The sequence below is a fragment of the Cavia porcellus genome, unplaced genomic scaffold (genome assembly GCF_034190915.1).
Source record: "Cavia porcellus strain 051 isolate PalLab524CR breed Dunkin Hartley unplaced genomic scaffold, mCavPor4.1 scaffold_46, whole genome shotgun sequence".
NCBI lineage: Eukaryota > Metazoa > Chordata > Mammalia > Rodentia > Caviidae > Cavia > Cavia porcellus.
The window spans coordinates 4,692,425-4,712,706 of NW_026947529.1; positions in this window are offsets into that span (position 1 = coordinate 4,692,425).

The following is a 20,282-nucleotide window of genomic DNA, read 5'->3' on the forward strand; positions in this document are numbered from 1 at the left end:
AACCTGGAAACAGAACAAATGGAATCAGTAGATGGGTGACAGATGCATGAACAAGTTGCAGTTGGCGGGTTCAGCCCCATGAGAGTGTGTTGGCTCCACTACCAATAAGCTGCAGTATGTGGAGACAAATTCCCTAGGACGGATGCCCATGGGTCCTCATCAGCACAGGGTTATGATGTCCACGGCCTTGCAAAGCCTCCCCTTGCCCTCGCCACCTGCTTTCCCTCCTCAAAGTAGGTCAGAGTATGGAGCACTACAGGGTGTGGTTGAAGTAAACGTGAGTGAAACTTGCTATGAATCCTCCTTTCCTGGACACATGGGTGTTATAACATGAAACATTTCATATCCTTCAAGTAAAATTATTATGGGAATTATGGGAACATCTCCATGCTCCTTAGTGATAATGAAATGAAACTAACGTAAGTCCAGAAAAGACCGTCAAAAAAAAATTTGAGAAATCTCTAAACGAAGAAACTGTGCACCTCATCCTCACGAGAAAGGTTCTTTTGGAGGGAAAAGTCTAATAACACACACATTTTGCTAGTTTTTTAACTTGCTGTTTCTAAGGAGGACACAGATTAGCTCACAATAAAAACAACGGAGGCATCAGAGGAGGAGCTTCAACTGTGGACCCCAGCATATGACCTCACTTCCTTGGTGGTATGTCCAAACAGAACTCTGAATACTCTGGTCACCATGCACTGTGGTCTGGTGATAGTTGGCCTTCATAGATGGCTGGCTTGAAAGAGTGAACAAGGAACATGCTATGCTGCTTTCCCAGGGCTAGTGGCCCCAGCATCAGGACCCCGTGTCAGGGAACCACGTGGGAACATATGGAGAGGATGGTTCACTTGGTCCAGATGCTTCAGGAAGCTCAACTGGAAACAACCAGCTGTCAGCAGCTCAGGCCAAGACTCATTGGCACACAGAGGTGCCCAGAGGCGCCCAGAGACAAGAGGAAGCGCAGAACACATAACCCTAGAGTCAACCACCAGCCACTCAGAGACAATGAGTCCATGAATAGTTCAGATACAGGGAAGTTAAATTCTCACCTGAGCATCCCCATGAGACTTGGCCCCCTGTGTATTCAAGTCCTGGCCATGTGAAAGCACCTCAGTCTCGGTTTACAACACTGAACTGTGGGGTGCTGAATGGATCCAGAGTGCAGGGTCACTGAGGATGTAATGGGGACTCCATGGCAAGGCATTAGCTGTGGCCTTGGCCCCATGAAGACCTGCTAAGGAGGCTGTCCTGATTCCCAGTGATGACCTTCCACCCACCTCACTGACACACACACATGGGGAAAACTTTTCTGTTCTTTGGAAAGGAGATTAGAGAGGCATTCTAGGGGTTTCAAGGTATGCTCAGGGCAGGAATTCTTAGGAATGACAAAGTGTCCATGGCCCACAGGTATCACTGGAAAGTGGGTGGGTGTCATCAAGCCAAAATACACATGAAGACACCCTGTGTGAAGACACTTTTCTAAGTATTGTCCATGATCTTGTAAGCAGAACAGGTGCAACCACTGTGCTTTTGAGTTTTGATGTTCTTTGAAGGCCACAGCGTCAGAATTGGCAGCAGAACAGGTATTGTTCACATCAAGGAAGTCTTTCTGTGTCCAAGGCCAACCTTAGAAGTGGTTACAGACCAAGTAAGGAGGAGTTCTACAGAGACCAAGAAAACTGGGCAGATCTTTGCCTGACCTAGACACTGCAGAAAGTCGGGATAGACATTGATGACTCCTTACTTCTCAGATATTCATGGAGCACCAGCCCTGAGCCTTTGAGTGCAAAGACATGGCAGATATCAGTCTTTGCCTTTTTTGAGCTGACCTGCAGTGGGAAGGGCAGGGAGAAACTGTCATGTTTCCCTTAAGAAGGGAGTGGTGTCATACCCATAAGCAAGGACTGCCTCCAACGGAGCATTCTGTCAGCCTCTCAGGGATATCAAGGCCCGCACTGCCATACTGTAGTTGGGAGAGGGTGGGAGTAGACACTGAACTTGCTGGGCTAGAGGCCCATGTGCCTCTCCCTAAGGTAACCTGTATAGGTAGTGTTAGAAGAGAGGCCAGACCTCTTGCTTTGTTACCTCCCTGTTTGCTCCAGGTCCGCATCTCCTGTCCTTGAATACTCACTGGAGCTGAACTCCAAGGTGGCGTCCCAGGCCAAGCTTCTCATGGACCATCTTGAGCCTCCTAAGTCCCTGGTGCTTAAGTCACAGGGTAAGGAGCCCTGGAATGTGGGTTGTGGCTCTGAGAGGAGGAATGTGCTAGGGAACTCAGCAATGTGCCCAGATTATGGGAGACACAGGAACATGATCCCCTCAGGAGTCAGTGTGGGGATGCAGTCTGGGAGGCTTTCATTGGGCTGTATTCATGCACACAGCTGCCTCTGACAGGCAGTGGGAAGGTTTGGCCCTGAGAAGTCCCTGGAAAGTCAGTGATGTTTCCTTCCCCTGCAACTGCAGAGGCAATTCCAGTGCATGCTGAATTTGCACCCGCAGTGCTCGTGCCAGCTCCACCTACAGCTCCCTCACCAACTGTGGCCTCACAGAAAGAGCAGGCACATGTTTTTCTTTTTTCACCAGCTGCAGAGCTGGATCTCCTGGTGGCTCAACAGCAGGAGTCATCTCTTTACCTCTACCTTCAGGCAGCTCTTGACCCACACCTGCCATTCCCCTCTCTTCCGGATTTACATATCATTCTATTTATTATTATTCTATTCTGGGATGTGAGTGATAGAATTATTGTAAATGAAATTTAAGGGTTTATTCTTGTTTCAGTTGATGAGTTTGGTACGATTTAGTGCATTCTCCATATTGTGAAACCTTCACCAGTGTCCTCTTCCAGAACATTTTCATCAACTCACTACGCAAATATATATTCTTTTATTTTGCTTCCTACTATATCCTGGTCACCACTCATCTTATGTCCTTGTAATTTACCTTTCCTACCTTTTCCATATCACTGCAGTTGTGTTTCTACTCTGCCTTACCTTGCTGTAAGTAACTGTTTAATCTCACCTTGTCTGAGAAGGGAAAATCCAGACAGATTGCATTAATTTGTCATGCATGTATTCTTGGCAGGGCATACAAAAATAATTCAGGAATTTTTTGTAATTCTTATGATTCTTTGTTTTGTTAATTATGTTCCTGGCTTTATAGCCATAAACACATCAAAACTGCTCCATGTTTAATTACGTGTAGGTCATTTCCTATCCATTTCATATGAAAGAGACTAACACACTTTATTTTGTTACAGAGCAGCACCATGGGAGTGTCGCACCCATGTTTATTCTTTAGATATTTCCAATGATAAATTATTAATTTTAATTTATGAGTGCTTAACATGAAAACAATCACAAAAGTAAAGTATTGTAGTTGTAATACAACCATTAAAATGTGAGGCACTGTGTGTTCCAAGGAAAGTCTATAACCCAGTATAGAAAGTGCAGTGTCACAGGCAGCATGTCCATTGAATTCCCCTGTGGTTTATCTCCATGAAATGTCATGAATATGGCTGCCCACGTCCTCTTCTCTGGACAGAGTAAATTTACAGAAAGTCAGTCTCAGCATGTCACCACCTATAAGTTTTAGTTCTTACCCAGTAGTTCAAAGAACAAAACACATGAACACAGCCCAACTAAGAGTGGGCTGTGTTCATAAGGAAAGAAACATGATGGTCAGCGAGGCAAACAAGCTGGGGAAATGAGCACTGGGAAACAGCAGAGGCATCAAGCTCCAGGTAGTAAAAACCAGCACAGAACTCGAATCCACCAGGCTCCTGGCCAGGCTGGGGTAGATGGTGGGGACCCAAGAACTCTCCATGACTCCTCAGGGGCTGGGGTGCGGTCTTCAATCACAGATCTGCTGTGTCATGGTGTAAACCCCTGCAGCCTTCACAGAGGCCAGCTGATTGGTTGCTCCATGCTATAAATGCTCCAGGCTGAAGTTATTCACCCAAGTCCTGGCTACACTGTGCTGCCATTCGGGGCTGGGCAGCAGGAGAGTTTAGATAACTGATTCAGCAGCCACTAGGTTTCCCACAAAGAAATAGCTGAGCACGTGTGTGCCCCAGTATAAGCTAAGGTGTAGGTCCTGAATTCGATGGATGGTAGAAAGTTTTCCCATGGTCTTTGAACCAATTAGGCCTATAATGTGTCACAGGCTTGGGGAAAGGCATCATTGACAGTGAGTGGTGAGTTCTAAGTCCAGGCCTTGCCCTGCCCAAAGGACTACATGTGACAATGACAACGTGAGGTAACCCAAAGATGATGGCCTTAGGAGGGATGGTATCAAATTACAGGCATGTGTAGATGGGGACAGTGCCCAGGTGAAGAGAACCCCACGTGACACTCTAGTGCCTCACCCCGAAGCATGCTAGAATCTCCAAAGTAAAGGACTATGTGTGTTATTTCATTCCCAATGGACATTTCACAACCAGTGCCCAGAGAGGGACAATGCCAGGCCCAAGGCACAGGACATGGGCAGAGTAAAGAGGATGGGGGAGAAGTCCAAAAGAGAAAACCTCTTAGCACAGGACCCATCCCACTCCCATAGGCATTAGAAAAGCAGCCCCCAAGCTCCTGGGACCTGAGCCTAAACATATAGGATTGATTTCAAGCAGCATCCCAAGGGATATACACACACATGCACACACACACACACACACACACACACACACACACACACACACGAACACACAGTGATGCCATGGGCACCCACTGGGTAGCTCAAAGGAAAAGTGATATGATTCATTCAATCTACATGCCTCAAATTCTCACCTTATTCCTGGGCTGAACTAGGCTGGCACCAACACAGAACAGGACAATATGTCACTAGCCACCCAGAAGCTGGAAGGTTGGAGGAGAGGCACAAATCACTGCAGAATGTAGTGGAAGAGAAGACCCAGAGCTATATCCCAATAAAGCAAGGGCAAACAGAGGTAAAGGTCACTACCTGGGGGCATCTGAACAGCCTCACTGAGATGGAACTGATGCGTAAACCAGAGACATGCAGGCCCTAATGCTGTACAGAGTTGAGTCTGTGTGGCAGAATAGAGGACCAACCATTTAGAGATTCAAAGTCAATTTTTTTAGTCAAGAAAGAGATGAGAAGGGAGAACAGAAGGCCTGGTGAGAATAAGGGAGGGGAGGAGTGGGTGAGGGACAGGGGTGGGGGAAAAACCTCACATCTGCTGTAGCGCACCAGTGACCACTGATGATTGCATGGCTGCAAATTTAGGTACAACATGTAAACTTCAGTTCTCTCAGGTTCTATGGGTCAGGAATTCAGGAGGTGCTGCTGCAGGATCCACCATAGTTTCTCCTGACCAGGCTGCAGGCTCAGTGGAAACACTGCTGTAGAACAATCTGTTCTCAGGCTCTCTCTCTCTTGCTGACAGGCAGGAATTCAGTTAGGTTGGAGGACTGATGTCTCCTCTGTCTGTTAACCTTTTTCTCTGCAAAGAGTCAGCCTCTCCTCAGGGAAAATGCAGAGATAGTCAGAGATTTAGAGAGGAAGACAGAATGAAACAGAGAGGAAGGAAGGAAGAACAGAGAAGGGAGAGAGCAGGAGGTTGGTCACAGTCATTTTATGAGTGAACCTTGATAGTCACATCCAAATTACATCTGCCATGTTGTGTTATTAAGAACAAGTAAGGAATTGGGGAGAGAGCTCAAGACAGAGCACTTGCCTACCATGCCTGAGGACCTGGGCTCAATTTCAGCCTGGCTAACACAAACCAGAAGAAACCACGCTCAAGGAATGAGCTACTCAGGAGGTGGCCATCAGAAGGTTAGCTGTCAGCAGTTGAGCACCCTTGCCATGGGTGTGCTGACTCACAAATGTAGCCACAGTGCTGGTAGGTTTTGAGGGTGCATCTGCATCCATAGTGCTTTCTTAGCCTGTGTGAAGTCCTGACTTGAGGCCACAACACCAGTACATAGAAGAAATTGAGATGCTTAGGGAACATAATGATGGCTGATCTAATGAACTTCTGCCCCTCATGATGCCACCAGGGAATCATGTCCAGGAGGTGAGTGTAATCTCCACCACCATACAGCAGGAACCAGGCCTGTGTGCACTGTGTTCACCTCTCTTCCACCCCTTCATGGAAGTGAACTCTAATTCTGTATACTGTGTACACATGACACCAGACCACAAGGTTTAAAAGTGTCATCTCTCACCTCTGATGATGTCCCTAGGAAGCAGGTGCCATAGTTCCGGGGGACACACTGGAAAGGAACTGAGAGGCATGGTGTCTTGTCTAAGTTGACAAGGGAAGTAGGAAGGAGGAGTGGGTCTAAAACTAGGTCTGCTCAGACCGGGGACCTTGGATTCATTGTGGTTTTTCCTTTGCCATGGGAAAGCTTTGCCTTTTGCCAAGGATCCATCACTTGGGTGGAGCAGTTGTCTTCACTCTGAAGGACAGTGGGCAGTCATTCCATGTGCTACCATGGTATCCAGAGCAAGAATCTCTGGGTGATGCCAGATGACCCAGTTCCACACAGACGTCATGGAGGGAGCTGGTGGGTGCCTTAAATCATCAATGTATCAGGCATTGACCATGATGCAATGACCAGAGCAGATGCAAAAGCTGGTCTCTTGTGCTTCCATATTGTGAAGGCCACACAGTCACCCTGGAGAACTGACCAGGTACCACCCACCTTACTGTGAATGTCCCTAATTCTTGGCCTCTGTACACATGGACATAAAATATGGGAAGGAGAGACCCGTGAAGGCACACAGAATGGGGTGATGCATCCATATATCAACTGAAGGTGGAGGAAAGGCAGGCAGGGAGCACTCCCACTGTCCACTCACTTTTCAGATAGTTATAGAGCAGCACCCTGTTGAGCCCCCATGATTAAAGTAACACTGCAGACTGCACTCTCTTTCTCACAGAGGCAATATGCCACAAGGGGGATAAAGGGAGTTGCATTTCAGGCTTCCTGAAGAGTGGAGGCCAGGTGGTCACAGCACTATCCAGGGAACTCTGTCATCAAGTGAGGGCTGATTATGGTTAGTGCACAGGATACCCTGGGAGGGCACTTTGGGAGGGAGGCCAGACCTGTAATGTTGCTTTCAACTGTCCTCCTCAGGATCAGAGTTCCCCTCTTGGCTCCTGGCAAGATGGCAGATGCTGCTGAGGAAGGTGGGACAACCAGCCCAACCAAATCTGATTGAGTTGGGCCAAGCCCCCTGTGTATTCAAGTCCTGGCCATGTGCAAGCACCTCAGTCTCGGTTTACAACACTGAACTGTGGGGTGCTGAATGGATCCAGAGTGCAGGGTCACTGAGGATGTAATGGGGACTCCATGGAAAGGGATTAGCTGTGGCCTTGGCCCCATGAAGACCTGCTACATAGGGTTTCTCTCCAGTGTGAATTCTTTCATGAACCTTACAATGTGCACGTGTGTTAAAAGCTTTCCCACATTGCTTACATGCATATAGTTTCTCTCCAGTGTGAATTCTTTCATGTTCCTTACAATGATCAGGTCTGGTAAAAGCTTTCCCACATTGCTTACATACATAGGGTTTCTCTCCAGTGTGAATTCTTTCATGTTCCTTACAACGATCAGGTCTGGTAAAAGCTTTCCCACATTGCTTACATACATAGGGTTTCTCTACAGTGTGAATTCTTTCATGAACCTTACAATTTGCACGTGTGTTAAAAGCTTTCCCACATTGCTTACATACGTAGGGTTTCTCTCCAGTGTGAATTCTTTCATGTTGCTTACAGTATCCCCATGTGTTAAAAGCTTTCCCACATTGCTTACATACATATGGTTTCTCTCCAGTGTGAATTCTTTCATGTTCCTTACAAAATCCAGGTCTGGTAAAAGCTTTCCCACATTGCTTACATACATAGGGTTTCTCTCCAGTGTGAATTCTTTCATGTTTCTTGCAACATCCAGGTCTGGTAAAAGCTTTCCCACATTCCTTACATACATATGGTTTCTCTCCAGTGTGAATTCTTTCATGATTCTTACAATCTCCCTGTGTTTTAAAAGCTTTCCCACATTGCTTACATACATATGGTTTCTCTGCAGTGTGAATTCTTTCATGAACCTTATAACTTGCACGTATGCTAAAAGCTTTCCCACATTGCTTACATACATATGGTTTATCTCCAGTGTGAATTCTTTCATGTTGCTTACAACATTCAGGTCTCGTAAAAGCTTTCCCACATTGCTTACATACATATGGTTTCTCTCCAGTGTGAATTCTTTCATGTGCCTTACAACGTCCAGGTCTGGTAAAAGCTTTCCCACATTGCTTACATACATAGGGTTTCTCTCCACTGCAATATTTTTCATGGATCTGAACATCGTGGTGTGTTTCTGTTTCTTTCACATTCACATTACCTTCTGCATTACAAAGAAATACTTCTTTACACTGCTTCCAAGATGTATGTCCATAAAATTTCCCTAGCTTGTCATTTCTGAAAAGAAAAAATCACATATAGGATTTATAACCATATTACTAAGCTTTTTTCGAGAGTTGAACAAAACTGTTTGCAGTCTCATTGTTTGAATCCCACTTGATATGTTTCACTTTTGTATTTCATGACTATTTCTATGATCAGCATTCGTAATCATCATCTTGCTATTTGTTACTGTTTTTTTCACTTTGAATGCAGTATTATTTCTACTTATTTTGTCTTATTTAATCTTTCCTTATATTAAATTTAAAAAAAGAAAAATTCACTGTGAAATTGGTCTCTGTTAATGACTGCATTAATATCAAGTTCTGTTTTTAATGCCTGCTAAGAAATTCTGACCAAGAAGCAACAGAATGGCCTTGTAAGATATGTTGAAAACAACCATTCCCAAAAGAGTGGTACACATTTGGAAATCTTAAAAGTTGGTACTTTGAAATGCATAATCTTTACCTTCACTTTGGGAATGGGTACATATATGTATCACATGCAGATTATTCTCATATGTTTCCCCATCACAATCTTCCTTCTGTCCTTAACTTGTAGTTCCCTTTTCCATCTGGTCAGTCTTACTTTTCTCTAACAACTCTGTTTCATTTCTTTCCACATTTTGTACTTTGGTTTCTCCTCTAAAAGAAATCCAGTGACCTTTTAGGTTTTATAGCTGAGTTATTTCACTGAATTGATGGGTGAAAGACCCATCTAATTCTTATGGAAAATGACATTATATTATTTATTTTTTGACATTATATAACACATTTTTTCCATTCTGGGCTGGGAATGAGCAACAGATATTAGCATAAATCTATAGCTTTTTAAAAATCTATTTTAACAGATTTTCATAGATCATTAAGCTGTGAAGTTTGAACTTGAAATTGCCATTCTGCAAACAGATTTGCAAACCCTAGTGTGCTGGGTTTACAAGAATGTAAAATCACAGAGAGTCTATTAAAATTTTCCTTCTCCACAAATCCAGTGATACATAGATAAGCTTCAAGGCCTGATCTGTCATAACTTGATCTGCTTTGTATATGACTAAGCATGTATCAGTATTTTATGCAGATTTTGAGATTTTAAAAATATCCAGGACAAGTATGAGGGGATCAATTTCTAGAGACAATTGCATACTGATATTCAAAATGCATGCACTAACATTCCACCAGCCTACTAAGAATATTAGTCAGAATCGCCGATTGTCTAGAGCATGGCTTGAAAACATGAGCACTCAGTTTTATTTCACATTCTATTGCAATCTTAGCAATTGTTAGATAATGAATGTGTTGTATTCACATGTATATATGGGTAGAAAAACTGAAGGCAGAATGTCATAACTCAAAGTGCATGCCTTTCGTACAGATCTATATGCAATGTCATACATTTTCATGATTTAATTCCCTCATATATACACTAGCTTATACATCTTTGGAGAATATTACTGACATTAAATTGAATGGTGCCTCATTTCTTTGGTGGTCAATTTTCTGCTGACTCACTAATTACTCAAGAACATTCCTCTCCTTGTGAGTGTGAATTACCTTAAGTATCTCCAGTAAATTTTGCATTCTTTTTCAGCTTCCTGGATATCCCCAAGTCCTCCTGAATTGTAGACATAGAAATACCAGGACTCAGTTGAGTAATACATACAAATTAATAGATTTTGTTTAGATTTATGATATAATGTATCCAGGTCTGAGCTATTTTTAAAAATATTTTCATATTCTTTTTAACAAAACAGCAGTAATGAGCAACAAACAATATTCTGACAGCATGAGTGCCAAAAAAGATTTCATCCTTACCTATTGCAGCCATGTTCCTAAAGATTTCACCCATCACATCTCTGTAGAGGTTCTTTTGGGATGGACTCAGCAAACTCCACTCCTCATTGCTGAAGTTCACAACCACATCCTCAAAGGTCACTGCCTCCTAAAGGATCATACATATATTTCTCAAAGGAAGCTTGAGACCCCAGGTTTGTGATATCTTAAATTCTCTCCTACAAATCTGAATCAAAAGCAAAGTGTGGTGGTGCATATCTATAATCCCAGCACTCAAAAGGCGAGACAGGAAGGCATCAGTGAGGTCAGGCCAATTCTAGGCTCTATAGGGTGTTCAAATCCAGCTGATATACATACAGAAAGCTTGTCTCAATAAAACAACACTAAACTCAACAAATAAAGCCAAACAAAACAGCTGAATGAAGACTGATTTGTTCAAATTTAAATCTATGTCTTGGTCGTTAATTTTGTGTCTATATACATTTTTGAAGACAGCAAATTTGATACTAGATTGCAACTCACTGCTAATATAACAGCCAAATAGGAGCACTGATTCTTGTGCTGAGTCATGGCAAGATTCCCTGTGCTCTTTCTCTAAAGCAGAGCTCACAGTGAGAAGCCTGCAGGACCAGCAACCACAAAGCACAGAGGCAGATAAATGTCTCATCAATTGCCTTGGAAGCCAAGCAAGCACCTCCCCTCCCTAGTCAGTGGTGGCAGTCTGGAAAACTGCAGCCCTTCCAGGGGGATAACCAGCAGCAGCTCCTAAGATCCGTTCTATGTTGGAACTTAGGGCGCTGTGAAACCAAACAACCAGCCTGTCTCCCTAGTAAGCAACACTGAACCTACTGATGCACCACCTAGAATCAAACATCCCACTTCCCTACCCCTCTTCTCCTGTCACCCCACATTAGCAAATGGGAACCAGAAATCTGAGCATCTCCTGGAAAGTAGACCATAGCAAATAAGGGGGACTTCCTTCTACTATCTCCTTGAAGGAAAACGTTTTTATTATTGTTTCACTCTATTCTGATTAATGGTACTGCTCAATTCAATATTCTGTTTTGATAAGTTCTATAATGTTCTGCATTTCATCTCATTTTGATATATGTGATTAAAGAACAACTATGATAAAGATAACAAAATATACTTTGATACATATTACTGTTATCCCAGTAACGTGTTGTGAAGTTGTGTACCAATTTCACTGTGTGATCTTAGTTGACCTTAAGCTGCCTTGTTCTGTTCTATTTTACCAATTTCAAATTAAATAAAAAATCTCAGTAATCACTTTGATAGACTACAGATGAGGTCTGTTCAAATCTCATTTAGGCCAATGAGTACTTTGTTCTTAATATACTTAAGCAGCATTTTGAAACATGAATTTGGTTTCATAGAACAAAACATAAATAACATCAAATATGGTATAGAAATAATAACTCAAGTGTTAGTGGAAAACAGCTGTATTTTAAAAATATGTATATAAAATGAAACCAGGCCCAAGCTATAAATTAAACATCACTGTCACCAATTGATCACTTTCAATTCAAATATAAGAAATATATCTTGGGAGGCTGGTGAAGGATTTCTTCCTTGAATTTGGGGCTTTCCTAACTTACAGAGCTGTCTAAAATAGAAAACCCTGATTGAGACACCAAACAAACAAAGTGAAACTTAAAAACAGTACTGCATAACACACCTTTGGTTAGTTTTAAAAAAATTATAGCCACACAATACAGAAAAATTCCAACAATATTCAACACTTTCTCAGAAACAATGTGGATATCGACCATACTACACAGAAAATATTTTCATAGTTGCGCATTTAGCTCAGTGTCATGAACACCTGCCTGGAAAGCATAGGTCATGCGTTTGATCCTTGGTACAAAAAAATTGAAAATTTCAGCTTCATGACAATGGGGCATAATTAGAGATAATCAAATTAGATCTCAAGTATGGAACACAAAAATTATGGGTTGACAGGGATGTAGAATACTGATTGTTGCCAGAGCTGGTGTTGATCACCTCAATGAAGCAATCAGAACCAAATTTACTTCACTCTTACTCTAAGAACTACCTGACTTTCAGTGAAGACGCTCTCTGTTGTATGTCCTGCTATTTGCTGCCTGCATCCTGTCAGCCACTTCCACATCTTTTCCACACTCCTCTGATCCATCCTAAGCAGAAAACCCTTCATGCCTTAACTACTGATATCCCTGCACAATTTCAATTTAGGGCATCTCTTTACACGAATTAGTAAAGTCCATTACAGAGCATTTCCATATTTAAACAATGTATATGATCAACCACGCTATTAAATCACCTCTTCATTCAGAGATGACACCCATATTCCTTTCCATTCAGAAGGAAATCACGTGTATATGTTCATGCAAATGACTAAATTTAGGCATTTTTCAAAGAGAATTTAACACGCAGCCCTTTCTGGAATTTATCCTTAGCAAGCACACTTTACCCTGGCCTTGATGACATTTTTATATCTGCTTCATTTTTCTCAAAATTCAAACCTCTATGGCTGTTCTCACAAACATAGTCTATGAGCACTTGTGTCACATAAAGAATGCTCAGAAATTCTTTGCACTGTTATTTATCATACACAGGAGTTCACCAGGTGTTTGGAAAGCCTTCCTCCACTGAAGTATATCACTACACATCTCTGAATTCTCATAATCTTTGCCAACACCTGTCATGGGGTTGAAAATGTGAGAACATAGTATAAATTTAGGTGATCACAAAATACATAAATGCATAACTTTAAGGAGAGCAGTTGTGGCTACGAGGTCCTGCAGCAGAGACAATTATAAACTTCTGGCTTTCAGATCTGTTGCTGACAGGAATGAGAGCAGAGACCTGGCTTATTACAGCTGCACCCAGCTTGAAAACACATCGGAATCAGGCTCTCCTCATGCCCCGTCCTGGGCCCAGACTTGGAGGAGCAAGGGCAGCAGGGGATTTCAAAAATGGCCTTGTGGCCTGGTTGTATCACAGTGGTGACAGCGTTCTAGGGACCCAGAACTGTCCTGGCCCCAGTGAGAGGTAAAAGGGACAGAGGATGACTCACTGCTAGCACTAGACGAACTCAGGGTCTGAGGCTAAGCACACAGGCTCTAGACAGCACAGCTGCTTCTCACCACTTTTTTTTTCTTTTCTTTTTCTGTCTTTCTTTCTTTTTTTTTTTCTTGGTCTTTTTCCTTTTTATTGGTACCGGGGATCGAACTTACGACTGCCTGCTTTTATGGCAGGCACTCATGCAGCTGAGCTAAACCCCAGCCCCTTCAAACCACTTCTAACTGGTCTCAAGTGGATTCCAACCCATTTAACTGCTCCCATCCCATAACATTACCATTGCATAGTTTGGAGGACTCCCAGGTTCTTTCTAAGCAGTCCACAGTGAATAGAAGCAAAAAATAGTGGTCTAGCAAACATCTAGCGCTCCCTTTTTTGCCCTGGCTTTGCAATTGATGCCATGACACCGGAAGAGACTGCCTACCTTGGCCCGCCTGATTGGACAGTTCTTACAGCCAGCCTCTTCATCACTGATTGGCTCCTGCTATCCTGCCTGCCTTCCCCACCAAGAATAATTACAGAAAAAAAACCCACCCTGGAATTGTGGATCCCCAGTGAAAGATGGTGGAGGCTTCTGGAGCCGGCTGTCTTCTGGAATGTTGACCTCAGCTCGTCTGATGGGTATTTGCACTGAAAGTCTTTACCTCAGTCCTTGTTTTTTCTCCCAAACGCATTTTATTTGAAATTTAAAAAGTAAAAAAAGGGTCCAGGGATTTAGCTTAATCGCCTGCCTGGCAAGCTAGAGGTCCTGCATTCCATCCAAGATCTGGCTACCACAAACTGTGCTGCTATAAACGTGGGTGCACTTATATCATTGTGGTATGATGATTTTTATTCTTTTGGGTAGATACCCAGAAGGAGAATAGCTGAGTTGAGTGGGACCTGTAGACCTAGTTTGTGTGGAATCTCCACACTGATTTCCACAGTGGTTGCCTTACCACCAACAATGGAGAAGGATTCCTTTTTCCCCCACAACCTCTCCAGCATTCGTTATTGCTTGATTTCTTGACAGTAGGCATTTTTTTTCCTGGGGCAAGGTGACATATCAGTGTTATTTAGTTTGCAATTGTTAAATGTCAAGTGATGCAGAATATTTTATCACATATTTATTTGCTGTTTCTATTTTTTCATCTGAGAACTGTGTATTTCACCTCAGATGCACATTTTTGGATTGGGTCTTTAAATCTGGGAAGACTGAAATTTTTTAGTTTTCCGTGCTCTCAATAGTAATACTTTGTCTGAGGAAGAGTTGGCAAATATTTTCTCCCACATTGTGGGTTGTCTTTTCACTCTGTTATTGATTTCTCTTGCTGTTAAAAAGTTTTTCAGTAGGGTGAGATTCTCACTTAATTGTCTTTGATTTTTGCTGTTCAATCCAAGTTTTCTTCATAAAGTCTTTTCGTACATCAATGTCTGCAAGAGTTTTACTTACTCTATCTTGCAGCAGATTTAATGTTTCTGTTTTAATATAAGATCTGTGATCTATTCTGATCTTAGCATAATACACGTTGAAAGATAATATTCATAACGTATAGAGCCAGGTTTTCCAGCACCATTTATTAAAGAGGCTGCTTTTCTTCCAATGACTTTGTTTGGCACCTTTGTCAAAGATAAGATGGTTTAGTGGTCTGGGGTTGTTTTTCCATCTTCTAATTTGTTCCTTTGATCTTTGGGTCTGGTTTTGTTTGTTTTGTTTTTTGTCAGTACCACATCTTATTTTTTTAATCACGATACCTTTATAGTATAATTTCAAGTCAGGGATTTTGATGAACCCTATCTTTCCTTTGTTTCAAAGCATCACCTTTGCTACTCTAGGTCTCTTCTGGTTCCAGATGAATTTTTGGAATTATTTTGTGTTATTCTTTGAGATATGCTACAGGGTTTTGATTGGGATTGCACTGAATCTGTACAATAGCTTTGGAAGTATGTTCATTTTCACTATATTGAATTTCCCTACCCAAGACTATGGGATAGCTCTTCATTTTAGAATGTCGTCTTCAATCTCCTTTTTGAGAGTACTGTGGTTTACAGTATAGAGATCCTTTACATCCTTTGTTAGATTGATTCCTAAGTATTTCATTTTGTTGGATGCTATTGTAAAAGTTATTGTTTGCTTGATTTCTCTTTCCATGAGTTTTTTATTCTTGTTTATGAAATCTAGTGATTGTTGAGTGTTGTCTTTTTAACAAGCTATATTACTGAATTTTCTTCTTTAACTAGAATTCTTTTGGTGGAATTTTTATGGTCTTCTAAGTAGAGTATCATGTCTTCTGCAAATAATGATAGTTTAACATTTTCATTTCTATCTTTATTCCTTTTATTTCTTTCTCTTGTCTAATTGCTCCAGCTAGTTTCCAGGACTATATTGAATAAGAGCGGAGGCAGTAGACATCCTTGTTTTGTTCCTCATTTTAGAGTGAAAGAATTCAGTTTTTGTCCACTTAGTATGAGGTTGAATGTTGGTTTGTAATAAAAGGCTTTTATCAGATTGAGATAAAGATCATCTCTCCTGATTTTTGTAGGTTTTTTATTATGAATAGGTGATGGACTTTGTCAAAATCATTTTCTGCATCTATTGAAATGATCAAATGATTTTTGCTTTTGGATTTGTCAATACGGTGTATTATATGTATGGATTTATGTATGTTGAACCACTCTTGCGTCCCAGGGAATAATTCCACTTGACCATGTTGTACAATCTTCTCGATGATATTCTGCAGTCTGTTTGCCAGTATGTTATTGAGGATATTGCTTCAATTTTCACTAGGCAGAATGGTCTGTAATTCTCTTTCTTATTTGGATTGTTCTCTAGTTTTGGTATCAGGGTAATGCTTGCTTCCAGGAATGAATTGGGAAGAACAATTTCCCATTCGATTTCATTGAATTTTGAGAAGTGGTGGTGTTAGGTCTTCTCTAAATTTCTTATTTATCCCTGCCATTTCATGGCTACCCCTGCTTTCTTTCAAGGATCAGTGGACTCTTTCCATAATGGGCTGCAAATATTTTCAGGATTAAGGTTCAATCCTCCAGGAATAAAAAATCCACTGATGTCAAAAAATATTCTGAGAACAGGCCAGAACAGGACACAACAGAACAGAGAGTCGGAAGTCTGTGTTAGAGGCAGCAGACTTCATCTTAATGATTTTCACTCGTTTCTATTAATTTTCCACCTAGAAACCCAGTATGTGAAAACAAAAGGAGCATAGTTACCGTGTAAAGTGAAGACATTACATTTAAATGATAGTAATGGTCTGCAACAGAGTAAGGATGAAATAAAAGCTAGCATCAGTTCGCCAAGACAAGCTTGCTACTCATTCAGACTCATATAATTTCTGAATTCTGAAAGTGATCATATTGCCAAGCATGGGGGTGACAATTATTGCTGAAATGGAACCAAATTCCTAATCAAATTAAACATTTCCTTCTGGTGAGGCAGGGACACCCAAGGACTTCACACTCTAAGTTCCCCTTGCCACATAGTTCCCTTGTCACTAATTGGCACTCAGCTCTTTGTTGTACTCTACTCAAATAAAATAGGGCCCCATGATGAAAAAACGGGGCAAGACGCCAAGATGACAATGGCGCAAAACGTCTTTTTTAAAAGAAGTGCTTTTATTTTAGCTGGCCCAGCGACACAGTTCAGATGGAATTTGCAAACTGTGCAACTGAGTTAGAGTTTTGACTGATTTTTATAGTTCATTTATGATTAGCTCATTGATCATTAAGTACATAGTGATGAGAAACAGAAATAAGATGGGCCTTTGTTCCCCTTTGCAGAGGTAAGAGACATTTCACAGTGGGTGGTTAGACAATTCATAGCCCTTGGTCTGCCAATTCCAGGAACATTTGTCTCTCATAAAGGGAATAATGGTTGACACAAGATCATTTGTCTCTTACAAGGGGAACAAAAGTTGACATAGCACACAGGTCACTAAGGTGGGGGGATGACGCATTACAGCACAGCAGAACCACGTGGTCAGTTAATTTATAAGTATGTGGTTGGTGTTTGGTTACTAGGGTATTGAGCTCAGTATAGAATGACAATATTACTAATAACTACATGTTTAAGTAAATATTTTTGTTAATTATCTTTTAATCAATTATTTTAATTTTTAGCATCTTAGTATAATATTACTAATCTGTTTATATGCAAGGTCCAATTGTTAAACAAGTAAGTAAGATTAACAGAGGTCTGGAGGCTTCTATGATTAACGTTGTCAACCAGGGAGATAGAGAAAACCATCCCTCAAGCCAATTCTGTTCCGTTTGTCTGGCTTGTTCTTGATCCTGTAGCTGCCCTTTAAGGCTGGCCATACTTTGTCTGATAACCCCAGAATGATTGGCATACAAACAACAATATTTTCCTAATGTCAGACAAAAGCCTCCTTCCTTTAGGAACAGGAGATCTAGACCCCGCCAGTTTTGTAAAACCATCTCAGTCAGTGAACTTATAGAATCCTCTAATTTGGAGACAGAATCACTAAGGGCTGCTAAATCTTGGTCAATGAGTACACATAAGTGTCTATAATTTTGGTCTTTTGACTATTAGGCTGGACACTCTTAAACCTATTGACCTTGTTATCTCAATTTTTAGTAATACAGGTAATAATGCAGGATATTTTTGCTCTTACTGGACTCTTAAAGTCAAAGCTAGGGAACAAGTGACTCTTACCATTATCTCTAGGGTACCAATACACTTGGGGAAAGATATGGACTAATATGTAAAGCTCAGGGCACTGGGTAAACAGGTGATGCATGGAACAAGGAGTTATATTAGAACTACAGGCAAACCAGGCTCCATTGGGAGCAACAAGGTGTTGATTAGCAGGATAGGAAAAAGTATAAATCAAAGCTGAAGAGGTAGGATTACAGAGTGCAGCATTAGGGGAAGTGTGCAAGGAGTAGGAGGCAGAGTAAACACAGATTCCTCGAGCACCCTGTACATTGTCCAGTGTGAGCCAGGGCTTAGCATCCCACCAACAAAGGTGTCATCTGTACAGGAATTGAAAGTTGATTTGCCATAAGCAATGTCCAGAGGCAAGAAGGGGCTAGAGATGTCACAGAAATCGCAGAGGGCAAAAAGGTCTCAGGAGCAGGAAGTCTAGTGGAGAACAGAAGATTGGGTCTCAAAAGTGAGGAAAAAGTTAAAGACCCCATTTATTTCCCTGTCAAGGAGATACAAATTTACAACCCCAATGTCTACAAAATATTTTGTCTCTATGGATTGTGAACACCTATAATCAGAGGCTGGCTGTTGCTTTTGGGGACAAAGATACCAGTAAGTGGACGGTAATTGTTTTTGAATACATAGGTCCCTGTAAGTCTTGATTAGCAACCAATCAGGCAGCATGACATGCACACCCAACAACAATTTTTTTGTCTAATTTTTGCTAGGATGTTATCTAATAGGAAACATAAATTTATCTTAATTATCTTATAGACAGTAGCATTGGCTTCCAATAATTTACCAGTGAAATAGTCAGTAATTGTAAGTTTTAAACAGTGGGTTACAAGGTATCTCCTTGGGGTCTCCATAAGGAAAAACACCTAAGAACAAGATTATCAGATACATTTGGCAATCTTAAGCTTTAAAGAATCCTTGGAGGGAACAACAGTCCACTTACCTGTAGGTTGATTGCTGTCAGAGGCCAGAACTGGCTTGAGGTAGCAATGATGAATTGAGGCAGGCTTTTTTGTGACTTTGAAGGCAGTCAGAGTGCTGAGGACCACTGTGTAAGGGTCTTCTCACCATGGTTTGAGGGACTCTCGGTGATGTCTCTTGATGAGTAGTGTCCTAGGTTTCACGGCAGGACGTTTGTCTTCAGGATGGGCTGTAGGCAGAGGTTGTTGTTCTCAGAATAACTGATGGATGGAAGTCAGAGCAAGTTAAAGGGCCTGGAGGAACTTAGCAAGATCTTGATTAGCCAGCTCAGCTAATTTTTTTTTCAGAAATCTTAGGAATAAGAGGAGGAGGTCTCCCACATAGAACATTAAAGGGGAAACAACTGTAACATAGGGGGTACATTGTGCACGCAAGAGGGAAAAAGGAAGGAGACTCACCCAGTTCTCGTCAGTTTTGAATGTCATCTTAGTTACTACCATTTTTAAAGTCTGGTTTATACTTTTTATTTGTCCTCAACTTTAAGGCCAGTAAGCACAATGGAGTTTTTAATCAATCTGCAAAGCTTGGGTTAGTTTTTCAGTTATCTGGGCTATAAAACCCGGACCATTGTCAGACCCCATGGATAAAGGGAGGCCAAATTGGGAAAACTGCTATCAGGGCTGACTCAAGACTTATTAGGAAAAGCTATCTACCAGTACTCATTCCCTTGAAGTCCAGGTTTTTTTTTTTTTTGTAAAATCTAATTCTCAAGGTTTTTCAGGCACAGTCCCATGATACCAAGTGGTTTTCATTTGTTGTGGTTGCTTAAGTTTTACCAAGTGGCACTGAGGGCCTCTAAGGCTCACAGACTGAGTAAGCTTTGATAACTGAGGGATAAAGAAATGATCTCAAAAAGGGCAGCGAGTTTTGATCCTCCCATGTGAGTGGACTGATGAGCTTGTTGGATGAGTTTTTATCTCAAGGCCTTGCAGAGGAGTACTTGAGTATGAAGCAGTTGGTACCAGCCCCCAGGGATATCAGACTTTGCTTGGAGTTGAGCTGCCAAATGTAAGTCTTTTTGAGTGCAAAAGTGCTCTGGCAGAGTGGGTGGAATCAGTAGCAATGCCGGGATTGTCTCAATCCCCACTGATTTTGTGGCTGCTTTTTAGGGAGCTGCATCTGTTAGATTATTTAATAGCCATATTCCTTGGCATCCAAATGGCAGCTAACAAATCCAAAACTTGGGGAGCATTTTTATCTTTTGGCCCCCTTAAGTCAGTGAACCTCATTCCTGATAAATGGCCCCATGAACATGGGCAGTAGCAAATGCATATCTGCTATCTGTCTGAAAACTTGAGGGCCTCAGTGAGGGCAATGAGTT